The sequence below is a fragment of the Microchirus variegatus genome (assembly GCF_963457635.1).
Source record: "Microchirus variegatus genome assembly, chromosome: 2".
Classification (NCBI taxonomy): Eukaryota; Metazoa; Chordata; class Actinopteri; order Pleuronectiformes; family Soleidae; genus Microchirus; species Microchirus variegatus.
The window spans coordinates 21,977,951-21,990,441 of NC_139803.1; positions in this window are offsets into that span (position 1 = coordinate 21,977,951).

A 12,491-nucleotide genomic window follows, 5' to 3' on the forward strand; every position below is an offset into this window, starting at 1 on the left:
CCTTTCGCCCTTTATCAGCTGGGATTGGGACCAGTGCCCCATACGAGGATAACATGGTAGAAGATGAAACGTAGGAGACCACAGACACAGCTATATTTGTAACCAATTTTCAATGTTTTAATCCTGAGAAAGCACAGACTAGAAGGTCCAGTCAAAGACGCAGGACCATATACTTGACATTTAATCAAATTATTTAAGGGATTCGGGATCTCACAGAAACTTGCGTGATTTAACTTGATTTCAGAATATAAACAGACATGGAGGTGGACTGTTTGCGTTGTCAGTTAGTAGCTGTAGTCATGGCTGAGAAGACAGAATCAGCTTGGCTTGTACAAGTTACCCTTCCAAACTAAAGTATGCAACATCTGTTTCCTGGTCAACTCACTCTCATTGATTAGTTCTGCGCCCATCTGCGCAGATAATCTGTTCAGATCAGTCTAAAATCGGAAGTCACCCACAGCAATTATCGAAAGACCCAGGTCAACCGGACCGAAATCTGGCCAATTATCCTCCAGTGTGGGACAGGGTTGAGACTGCAGGAACCTTAAGGTTAAGGGATTAACCCCAGATCTCTGAAAACGTGGGGTATTAAGTCATAGGGGTTGGCGACACTAGCAGTGTTCTGGAGCTTTACATAGCACATTCCGTGTAATGAATTGAAGAAAAGAAAACTACGTACAAAATAACAGTGTGAGAGTGTGTGCTTTGTGTGGATAACATCACATAAATTCAGTAAATAATCATGTGAGGGTCAGGAAAACATTTTTTTTCCTCAAAGAAGCTCATGAGATGATTCTCTCTAAATCAAGCATCATGTTTATGAGTTGTAACGATGACATTGGCTCTAATAAATTAGGTGATCCTTCATGTTTTTTACCTCACTGATACCAGCTGTTAAATTGTGTACTACAAGAAACATTTCCGTAAACTTGGACCTCACCCACAGCCCGAGGGCAAGAAGTGCTACATATGAAATCCCTGCTGAAGCGCTGGAAGAAGATTGGATGGAAGAAGAACTGGTACTCGCCATATTTGGCTGCTTTCGATTTCTAACGCACCAAATATAGAAATGTTATTTCCAATTTTAATGGGGAATTCAAATGTTGCTTTTATATCAAATCTGATTCCACAGAAATGGTTAAAAAGTGGAAAAAACAGCAATAATAATGCTCTGTTACATTCCTTCTGCATTCTAAATGAAACTTAAATAAAACTGAAACCACCCTTTGGCTGGTTTGTCCTTCAACGCTGCTGTAAAAAATGTATATGGTATAGTGTGTATATATATATATATATATACTTATACAAATATACTTTCCAATAAACCCTCCGCCGTGTTACACAGTGTACCTTTAAATGTTAAAAAGTACACGTCAGGCATCAGTTATTTTGTGGATCATTGTGGAATATGATAAATATTATTTACAGAACATGTGTCAAAGAGAACAGGGTAATATTGTTTCTTCCATATTGGACCATATACAGTGTAAATAAATGCTTAAAAACTTTTGTTATATATATATATTTATTATGGTGATATAATCTCTTCTGAAAACTGTATGTTCCAGAGTCGTCTAATGATTTGCTTCTAAAAACCAGACGACACAAAAACTACAGCAGGTTAAGTCATGTTTGAAGTAATGGATGATGAGTGAGTGAATCAGCAGTATAACATGTACCTCACTGTTCTCACACCAAGAACCTGCTGGATGTGACTTGAACTTGCTGTTAACCTCATTCCGTCGGGTTGATTTGTGTTGATCGTACACATCAGTCAAGGCATAAAGAGGCGACTGTGGTTGCTCTGGGGCTAAAAATAATTTTGGTGAGAGGTTGTTATTTTTTTTCACAGTACATGGCATTCTGCATAGCAAAAGGGTGGGGAGGAAATGAGCAGGGGAAAGGGGAGTGATTTTTCTGGACTGGCTTTCTCCTGGAGAGAATAAGGCCGTCTACAGTATGCGGCTATTAATAGCTACAGCAGGACTGTGTGGCTCTTTAAGACTGACTAACGGCTGCTTTTCTGTACGACGCAAGCACAATAACCAGAGAGCGTTGCCACTGTTTTCATCAGCGGCCTCCTCGGCTCTGCTGATGACGCGCGTAAAGACGCCCCTGACAGCTTTTACAGACGCACACGAGGAAACACAGTCGCAGGCAGAGAGAAAAGCAGAGAGAGACACAGGAGACGGTGTTAGTCAGTGGATTATGAGTAAGAGTGGGGCCTCTCACTAGGGCATTCACAGATGAAACATACGACAACAACCCAGAGAATATGAGGGATGGTAGAATAGTACATATTTAACTCAGGGTGGAAACTGAAAAATGTGTCCAGAATTAGAAATGAGTTAGAAAATTGTTTTTTTTTGGATATGACTGATGCTTTTCCTTAAGTTGTGTAATTGTTAACTTTTAAATATCTGGCTGTTTATTGTGCATTATTATGTTTATAATTAATAGGCAGATGAATAGTGCGTTGTCGTTTGCCATAATCTTGCGTATTTTGCTCTATGGTGTCAGTTTTGAACTGAACAACTTCCTTCCGTGTGATTCAAAGTTGGAATGTTAAGAAATTAATAAATTACTCCACTTAACAGGGAGAGTGAAGGCACTGTGACTGGAAAGCACTCACTTACAGTTTTTGTAACAGCTGCTTCGTCAGTGCTGTGGCCTTGTACTGTCAGTTCCACTTTTGAATAATTAAAATAAAAGATTATTCTCTTTCAGTTTTAGATTGTGTTACGCCCCGTCTATGGGCGGCCGAAGCAGAACATACAAATGACTCAACTTCCTCAAGACTCAAACAACAGCCACAGAATCACTGAACCAATTAAGGTGGAAACTGAGTGATTTCTCCGTGGAAATGTTCATTTGGGAAAGGAAAACTAATGGGAATAGCAGCTAAAACTGCTCTTTTTTCTGTATATTGGAGCCATGTGATTGTTATATAGGACATGACAGGAAGTGATGTCATCACTTGCCATATGTCAGTTCAGTTCTAACATTGTTGCAGACTAATTTCCAGCACTTGTAAAGAGTAAAGCCAAGGCCGTCTCACTTTTATTGAGCACTCAATGAATAGTGCTTACTTAAGACTGACATTTTTCACAAGTCTAAATAAATGAAAAAAGTTGGTATCCTGTGCGTCACCGTTAGAAGGTCACACTGGAAGAAAGATTTAACGGCCAAGTTCTAGTAGCATCAGTAAAACAACATACAGGCGGCGTTGGATTAATTTAAAGCTGTGTATTTAAAGGTCACGTCGTTCTGTTCAGTGTCTGTGCTGTTATGATCCTAGAAAAAAAAAAAAATCTACCAAAGGATTTGAATAATAGAAGAATTCCAGTATGTATGGCCTTGTGCAACATACATGCAACAAGTAGGAGAAGTAAATTAAACATACAGTATACACTGATTTTTTAAGGCCCCTTAAAATGTAATGTAACTTCCAAGGCCCATGGCCCACAGCTTAAACTAGCCATGCAGTGAATGATGAATCATTTCCAGATCAATATGCCTATTATTTCTTAATCTGTCTTGGAAAATGTGTTTTTGTATCATATTTCTGATGACCTTGGCTCACTGATCTTAGTCGTGTTAGTTAGTTAGTTTGTACATGCTTTATCCACATTTCCAAATATGCTGATGCTGAATTATTTAGAAATTCCATGTGGTAATGTATTCATACGGTAACTTGATTTTCCTTTTCATTCAAGTACTTCGGCCTGACCTGAATTACTTCTGATTTTTTGTAAGCTATTGTTTTCTTCTTGAGAAAGTTCTTCCAGTAGATTCAGTACCAACCCCTATAATAACAAGTCTCTCAGGCCTGTACAGGAAGTCACCTCCTCCTCTTCCTGTTTAGTCTAGATTCTGATTGGCCTCTGAGCCCAGCAGCATTTCCACAACAAAGCAGTCATCACTACATTTATCCCAGCTTATCTAAAAAAGAGCTACAAGTGTCAAAATAAGAGGCAGTCAAAACAAAAGAGGAATCACTACCGCTTCCTTTATATCCAGCATACATGGCAGCCATTTAAAGACATCATTTAGCCTCTAATTAGTAACTCCACCACACCAATGTGTGTGTTCTTGTATTTTTGTTACCTCTGTAGGACATTTTCTGGCATAAAAACTGACCTTGTCAGGACCAGTCATCCTCATGGAGACCAAGACCAGGTCCTAATGAGGCAGAAGCTAATTTCTAAGAAATTGATTAAGTATAGGGCGAAGATTTGAATTGTGGTTGGGTTAAGGTTAGGGCTAATGATTAGAATGGGAATTAATGCAGTGTCCTAAGAAGAATATCTGCACCAATCTGTGTGTGTGTGAATACAAAGCAACGCCCAGTGCTGGCAAACTATTGTGGCGATAGCTATTCAAGTGGCTTGACGCCTTTATTTTGCTTATCATGAAAAGCCAAATCTGGAGATACAATGGCCACAAGAGTCCAAAAGAGTCTTTTAATTTATTCTAGGACGTTTCCTGCTGTCAGCTAATTCAAGAAGCCCATTATCAGAATGACACTCGAGAATACGTCTTTAGAATTTCCCCAGGCAGACTCCTTCTATCTTCTGTCTGGTTATTACCTAAGCCCAGCCACTTTGTTCAGGCGAAGAGATGAAAAAAAAAAAAGGAAATGAGCTCATCTGCAGACTGATGCAACCGTCATGCAAAGATCGCAGGGTGAGAAAAAAAACAACAGACAGGGGTGTCATTCCCTCAGCTCCACACAGACAGACATTAACTTCCTTATTAGGACATATGCAGCCAGCTGTGAGTAGGAGTCACAGTGGCAGAGGTAGCTTGTTGTTTTAATTTTTTTTCAATTCCCCTCATGACTTCCCTCAGACGGCCTGAGTCATGTGACTTTTTTGAAGGTCAGGTCACTCGCTCACCATGGGACTCTGGCCTGAATGTGCAGTAGAACATTAAACAATAGGTACATTTTTGGTAAAATTAATACACAACCAGCTTTCCTGTAAGGAAAGGGAAATAAAATTCATGTCACTGTCGAGTTAGTGTTTTTGGATCAGGTTAATCCCATTAATCTGGGATAAATTACACTCATTCACACAAAAAAAAAACAAAGTGTCACTGACAAGGCTCGTGTTTCTGTTCCACGATAACATCTCAGTAAACCACGCAGTTTCTGTTTTTCATCCTTAAGTCTGTCAATAACCAAAGGTTATCTTCTTGTCACACTTATTTCAGAGCAGTTCAAAATAGGGGTCAACGAAGTTTACAGAAAACATTGACTTACATTGACACGTGTTGATGTGTAAACGAGCATTACTTTTGCTCTGTTGTCACGAACAATACTAGCCTTATGGCTACTACGCACGTGTTAGAGCTGTCGGGCATATATGTAGACACGAACGCACACAGATTAGCACTTGCTAATGAGAATATATAAACATTTTACATGTATCCAAATGTATTTGTTGCTGCTGATATCAATCACTAATGAGATATTTACTGGAGCTACGTCCCCCCCCCAATGAATCCGCTACAGCTATGCTAGTAGCTTCGAGGCAATGACACTTTATGCTAATGCTACCATAGATGTTAGCTGGTACAAAGCATCTTTCCTCTCACTGATATTAGTTCATTTGATATAAAGTAATTGATAAAATTATATTATATAATCTAATGTTCATGATTATGGATGGGACAATACCACAGATACTGATATCAGTCTTATACAGTCATTTTAAACCATTTATAAACATATAAAGCTGTTAACAACACATGTGTGCCGAGTCATTTCAAAGACATAATTCTCCAACTGTGTAACAAATATTGTTCTCTCAAAAAGAATAAACAGCCCAAACATGATTCCGCTAAAATGCTGTTGCTGATTTTTATTTACAATTTTACAGTCTGTGCGTAGTGAAGTACACGATAGAGGATTTTTGGATTGTATTGGAATTTACATTTTTATCTGTCCGATATCCATTTCAGTGATTTTGGACAGTATTGGACCGTGATTCCCATCCCTATTTATGATAATAATAATAATAAAACACTGGGCTGATACAAGTGCTCAATTAATCTATTACTAATCTTCTCCTAAATGAATTGTCAACTATTTCGACAGTTGATTATTTGTTTGAGGGTTTTTTCATGTGAATATTTTCTGGTTTCTTTGCTCCATATAACAAATAAATCATTAAAGCTGAACTAACTTAGGTTTGTGGACATAAACAAAACATTTGAAAACATCATCATTTCCAGGTTTGAGAAACACAGATCAACATTTATGAACATTTTATGGACCTAATGATAACCTGTTGAGAAAAATAATCATCGATTATGAAAATAGTCGTTAGTTTCAGCCCTAATATAATACCAACAACCCTTCTATGTTCACAGACCACAAACGGTGAACAAAACAAAGAGCTGTACTTCCACAAAACCCAGCGTCTTGTGATATGCATCACAGTTTAACCTCCAAACTCACAGAAGCACACAAGCTGTTAGCATCCTGAGGAAACTGCCCCCTCCTTACTGCTGCTTTACTGCACTGAAGGATCGTTGAATTGAAAAGTAGAATGTGTGTGTCTGTGATGAAGAAGGATTTTCAGTAACAGTAAGAAAGGATGCTTCTAATTTTGATTTATTCTATTTCCCAAGTTATATAATATCAAAACCGCCCATTTCTTGTCTTTCTCCTCTTTGAGTAATTTCCTCCAGTTTGATGATGATCCTTTTATAAGGAAAGTAACAACAACAGGAAGACCAACAATGAGACGAGCAAATGCAATGAGTCCAAGCTGATGACGATTCTTCTCTGTAACTGATCCACTTCATTTCACTGAAACCAGAGCTTCGTTGAACTTGTTCAGGAAGTTGAAACCAATGAGTGAAGATAAAGACTCGGATTTCCACACCTCATGATTAAATCTAGTCACTTTCACTAGAGGAGCTGCTTTTGTGCACTCGAATGGGTCAAACCAATGGATGTGTGCTACTTGACAATAGGCTCGTTCGCATTCATTCTCTTGATGCTTCCCAGGAATATCGACATCCTGCAACATTTGTTTTCTTTATTAAACTATTATGTAATATATTCCAGACACTGGTGATCAGTATAAATGTGGGATTTTCCTAATAATTAATCAAAATCAAATTATTGTTAATGCTTTTCATCACAGTGCATGATAAAACGGTATATTCCATGATTAATTTCATTTTGCGCCACTAGGGCTGCAACTAACGATTATTTTTTTTTCTCTTATTCTTTATCTTGAATGTCTTGTTTTGCCCACAAACCAAAATTATTTCGTTTTTAGAGATTTCTTTATTATATGGAGCAAAGAAAAGGCAAAATATTCACATTTAAGAAACTGACAAAATCAGAATGTTTGGTTTTGATTATTGAAAAATCACTTAAACTGATGAATGCATCGATTGTCAATAGTTGACCATTCATTCAGTAATTTATTAATAATCTCTGTAGCCTTATGTGCCACTGACCCCATTTAGATCTGGTATTTACATGCATGATTCATTTCATGTTACAGCACTGTGAGTAGAGCTGTGTTTCACTCCTGTCTTTTTTTCCCCACACAAACACATCTGTACAATCAGGCTCATTAAAAATTTGAGGATCATTTTGTTCTCATACAGAGAACACAGAGTTTAAGAGTGAATTAATTACACTTAATATATTTTCCATTGCACTTGCCATGAAAAGTGCACCAGACCAGAACAGATGAAGACAGATAATTGTGCTGCAATTATGACACTTGAAAGCACTTGTTGTACAGGACATCTGTCATGAACCAACTCCTCCTCCTTCTATCATGTTCTTTGTTATACATTTTGGAGAGCAATGCAGAGCGAGCAGCGTATATCCACGTCTCGTGCTGTTCATTGTCACAGTTAAATATAGGTCATACTGTACGGTACACATGTGCATAATGTAAATAACAACATGACAAATAACAAAGAACTGATACGACTAGAGATGGTGAGGCTGACAAACACAGTACATTGACAATCAGATAACATACTATGTTTTTTTGTTTTGTTTTTTTCCCTTTTATATGACCTTTATTCAACCTGGAGTTAACCCAGTTTCAATTTGACATTTGATACTGATACATCTGATACTAGGTATCAGATATCAGATGCAAAAAATACTCACAAAAAAATAAAAGACTGTATAAATTGCTTGTGATAAATTCTGCAAGACCCTTTAAGAGTGTGCGTGCTCATAAAGTGGCTTAACTATGTATAACAAAATGTCCAGGTCACTGTTAAAAGCACAAACGTGACACAGTCTGTCTCTGTTCATTCAGAGAGGGGTGTGGCCTTGTTAGCCCATAATAGCCATGGGTGCTAATTAGCCAGAATTGTCTATGACTTTGGTGCCAGGGACAGACTGTGATGTACTTTTAACTTCAATAGAACTCAGATGTATCAAACTGGATTGTTGACTCCATTGTTGACTGTAGATGCACATCAGTAAATGATTGTCTCTTGAGAATCTCATTGTCAAGTCACAACGTCTGCAAATTCAAATGTGACGTTTGATTTACAGCAGTGCGGGAAAAAGAGAAGTTGGTATGAAAAGCGGGCATGAATGGACACAGGTTTATAAGGGCACATTTTGACTTCCTATATTCTCTGTTTGCACTGTTTCTAACATTAGCAGCAGTGTTTGTCTTCTCAAGACATGGAATAACAACCAGAGCTGTGGGCACGGCGCTGATGGCAGACCACATATTTTTGCAAACCTGCCTTGCTACTCTTGTGAAACTCACTCGTGGAATATTCCTCTGATCTATGTATCTTATAAAATCATAATCATGTTGTTCTTACTGTCTTTGCTGCACAGTTTCTTCTTTATTAGGTACACAGGAGACCTAATGAAGTGGCAGGAATGACTGATCTGCTGTGGTCTTCTGCATCGTCCAGTTTGATGTGTTGTACATTCTTCAGACCTTGGTTGGAACAAGTGGTTCTGTCATAGTTTAAATAGTTTGTTGATTCTCCTCTTAACTCAAGAATCAACAATACATTTTTGATCAGACCCTAACCTTAACTGCTACCCACTGGATGTTTTCTCTTTATTAGACCATTCTCTATCAACAGTTGTTTAGGCTTGTGCTTAGGAATGGGAGCTGATAACTTTAGAGAAGGCTGAATAATAAGTAAGTTTTTCTCTTACAAAGATGATTGTACATGGACATCCACATTCTCATGCTTTCTTTGAACCTCAGCACATCGTAGTGACCATGTCCACATGCCCAAATACAGTGAATTTCTGCCATGTGATTGGCTGATTACATATTTGCATGAACAAGTTTTTGGACAGGCGTAATTAATATAGTGGTACTTTTTAAGGTTTGCCAACTTGTTGCTTTCAGTAAGGACATTTAAAGTGAGCGCTCCCTATTGTTTTTGTGTACACAAATAGACTTCTTGGAAGTCCAGATTCTTGTTTTGAGATGAAAGGAAACTCTCTCATTGATAATTATGTTTTTATTAATGGAACTATGAGTCTTTGAACCGTTTATATGAACATGTTTTTACAGTGGCCAAGAAAGGAAAAGCCATTTTGTATTTCATCATTGGAATTTGGGCCATGCGGTTGGCGTAGTGGTTCGTAGGTGTCACTAAATCCTACATTATAATTTTGACATATCTTACGACAGAAGCTCAGTGGTCGGCGAGCCGTCATTCAACTCAAAGGTTTTGGGTTTGAGTCCTTGGGCAAGACACTTAACCCAATTGTTGATGCTCACAAGGCAGGACACACGCAGCGTTTCCAAGTGTCAAAAACTGAAGTGAGAAGTATCATCAATAAATTCATAGAGTGCCATATAGAACAAGCCTGGCAAAGGTAGAAAGTGGAAGATTCAAAGACTCTGGGAGGAAAACTGGTGGAAGATGTGTCTAAAGACCCCGGAACAACTGTCAAGACACTAGTGAATGACTTAGCCAAGTCAAGAATTGTAGTCTCAAAGAAGACAATTACTAGAGTGCTGCACAGAAATGGACTTCCAGTACACTTCCGTTCAAAAGTTTGGGGTCACCTATGCAATTTTTTTGTGTTTCCATTAAAAGACACACTTTTTTGATTTTTTCTGATTTTTTTATTCAAAATAATAATTTTGACCTTCAAACTTTGCTTCCGTCAAAGAACCGGCAAGACTTTCAGCTGTTCTAACATAATTGCACAAGGGTTTTCATGGGTTTTCTAACCATCCAATAGCCTTCTAACACGATTACCAAACGGTGGTATGCTGGAAATGGGCCTCTATACACTTATGTATATATTCCATTAAAAACCAGACGTTTGCAGCTAGAATAGTCGTTTACCACATTAACAATGTATAGAGTGTATTTCTGATTCGTTTAATGTTATATTCATTGGAAAAAAAGTGTTTTTCCTTCAAAAATAAGGACACTTCTAAGTGACCCCACACTTTTGAACAGTAGTGTATGTCATCAAGACTAGAAAAGTGCTAAATAAATAAAAAACATTTACGTTCTCTGTTGCTGTGAGTTTTTTGAGAGCTTTTTCTACTGCCACGGCCACTGTTCTGCTGATCTAAATGTTAAAATCTTCACGTACATGTTGACTTTACTACTGGTGAACAAAATGCCAAGGAACATTTTCATTATGTGCAAATGATACCAGAAAATTATTCCATCTCGGTTTGGTGTGTTCCCATGCATGCAAACTATAATTAGCACTAAACACAAGGTACAGCCCAAGCTGACGTGAACATTAGTTTTTCCGGTAACTGGTCATAAACTAAATTAATCTGACCTCATGATGGCACTGAGTGAAAAAACAGAGACTGCGGCGTATAGTAGTATAATTCATCCTGATAAGTTATGTCACTAAAGTAAACAAAAATCTTGCCCTCAATATGAAACTGGGGAAAAGTCAGGTGATCAATAGAAGACATGTTCTGGGAACCATTAATGTCTGTGCAAACGTTCGTGCCAGCACACGCTAAATCATAAATGTCAAGTTCTGGACGATCAACAAACTCAGAAGAATCGATCTTCATCTGGAGACCATAAATGTCTGCACAGAACTTCACAACAATCCACGAGAACTTGTTGAGTTATGGCCTGTTGGTGTTATCCACTGAGTCATTCTTCTCACGTGGGTAAAGATAGAACCCTGCTAACCAAACAAATACAGCCAGAAATACATGTTTTTCAGAACGACGATGGCTTTTAATAAAGAATAGGTGGGTTTCTTTCACAAGAGAGATTCTTGAAATATCCCGTTATTGCTCTTGACAGAGGCGGAAAAGTTGGCACATCGATTACGGGTGAATGTGAATTATTTCAGAGGAAATGATTCAAGGATGACACTGACATGGAAAAAAGGTGGAAATGGTGAATGATAAGAGGAGGAATGTATGGACATGATAAGGAAAACTACAACATCTCTTGGTTTAAGAGAAGCAAATATTGTTAGAAAAATAGAAGCAGCAAAGAAAGGCTGCCGTGTGTCAACGGCCACTGGCACTTTTTATCTACGCATGTCAGCAAGTTGGACCTTCTTACCTTTTTTCTGTGGTAAAGTTTTTCCAAACTACTGCTCATCACTGAATTAACTCTCCAATATTCGCTTCATATATTCAATAATCAGCCAAAGTGGAAAACATGCATAAATACAGTGCAGTGTGTAAGAATTAGGCCAGGTCTGGATATCTGCCTGTACCTGTACGCATTTCAAAGTAAAAGCACTTCCCTGAATGTATTCGTTTCTTTAATTTTGTAGGCCTAATGGAGTATTTAAAAGTATATTTAAATGATTTTCAAAGGCGAAAAAACTATGTCAAATATAGTAGAAATGCAGCAGCCTTGTGTGTGAACAACAGAGCTGCGTGACATTGAAAAGATCATCATACTGCACGTGCACTACGCACGCACCCAGTGTGGATTGTCCTCCACTCACTCATCCTTTTCCAAAGTGTGTCAGGGAACGACAGTGGCCTTCACATGCCATAAAAGATGTTCTTATTTGTACAAGTACAAGACGTCTTTTCTCTTTAGTGTTCCACACTTTACCTTCATTAAAAACAGGGTTAGTGGTGATAATGGAAGAATTTTATTATAAGTTCAATGTTATTTTTGTCAAAACGAGTGGGCATTTTAAGGACTCTGCGTTTGTTTTTACTGCATGGTTCTCCGTGTGGGCACACAGATGAAGAGCTGTACCTCTAATGCAACGCGGCAGAACATGTTTTCACAAGTTCCAGGAGGTGCAGCTGCAGGTACGCCCCTTGGTTTAGATGCTGACACTGTTCTTGCCGCATGGCCGCTGAGATGCATAGGACGGTTGGGGTGGGGGTGGGCGTCGGTGAGGGTGTCTGAGATGGTCCATTATGTCACTGGTGCCCCAAGAATAGTTCCAGTGTGTCCTGCTAGGCACTGAGGCGAGTGTGACGTCCACAAGCTAAATGTTTTTTGGGCCAAACCCAGGAGAAACAGGGGCCCTACTGTTTCCCTAC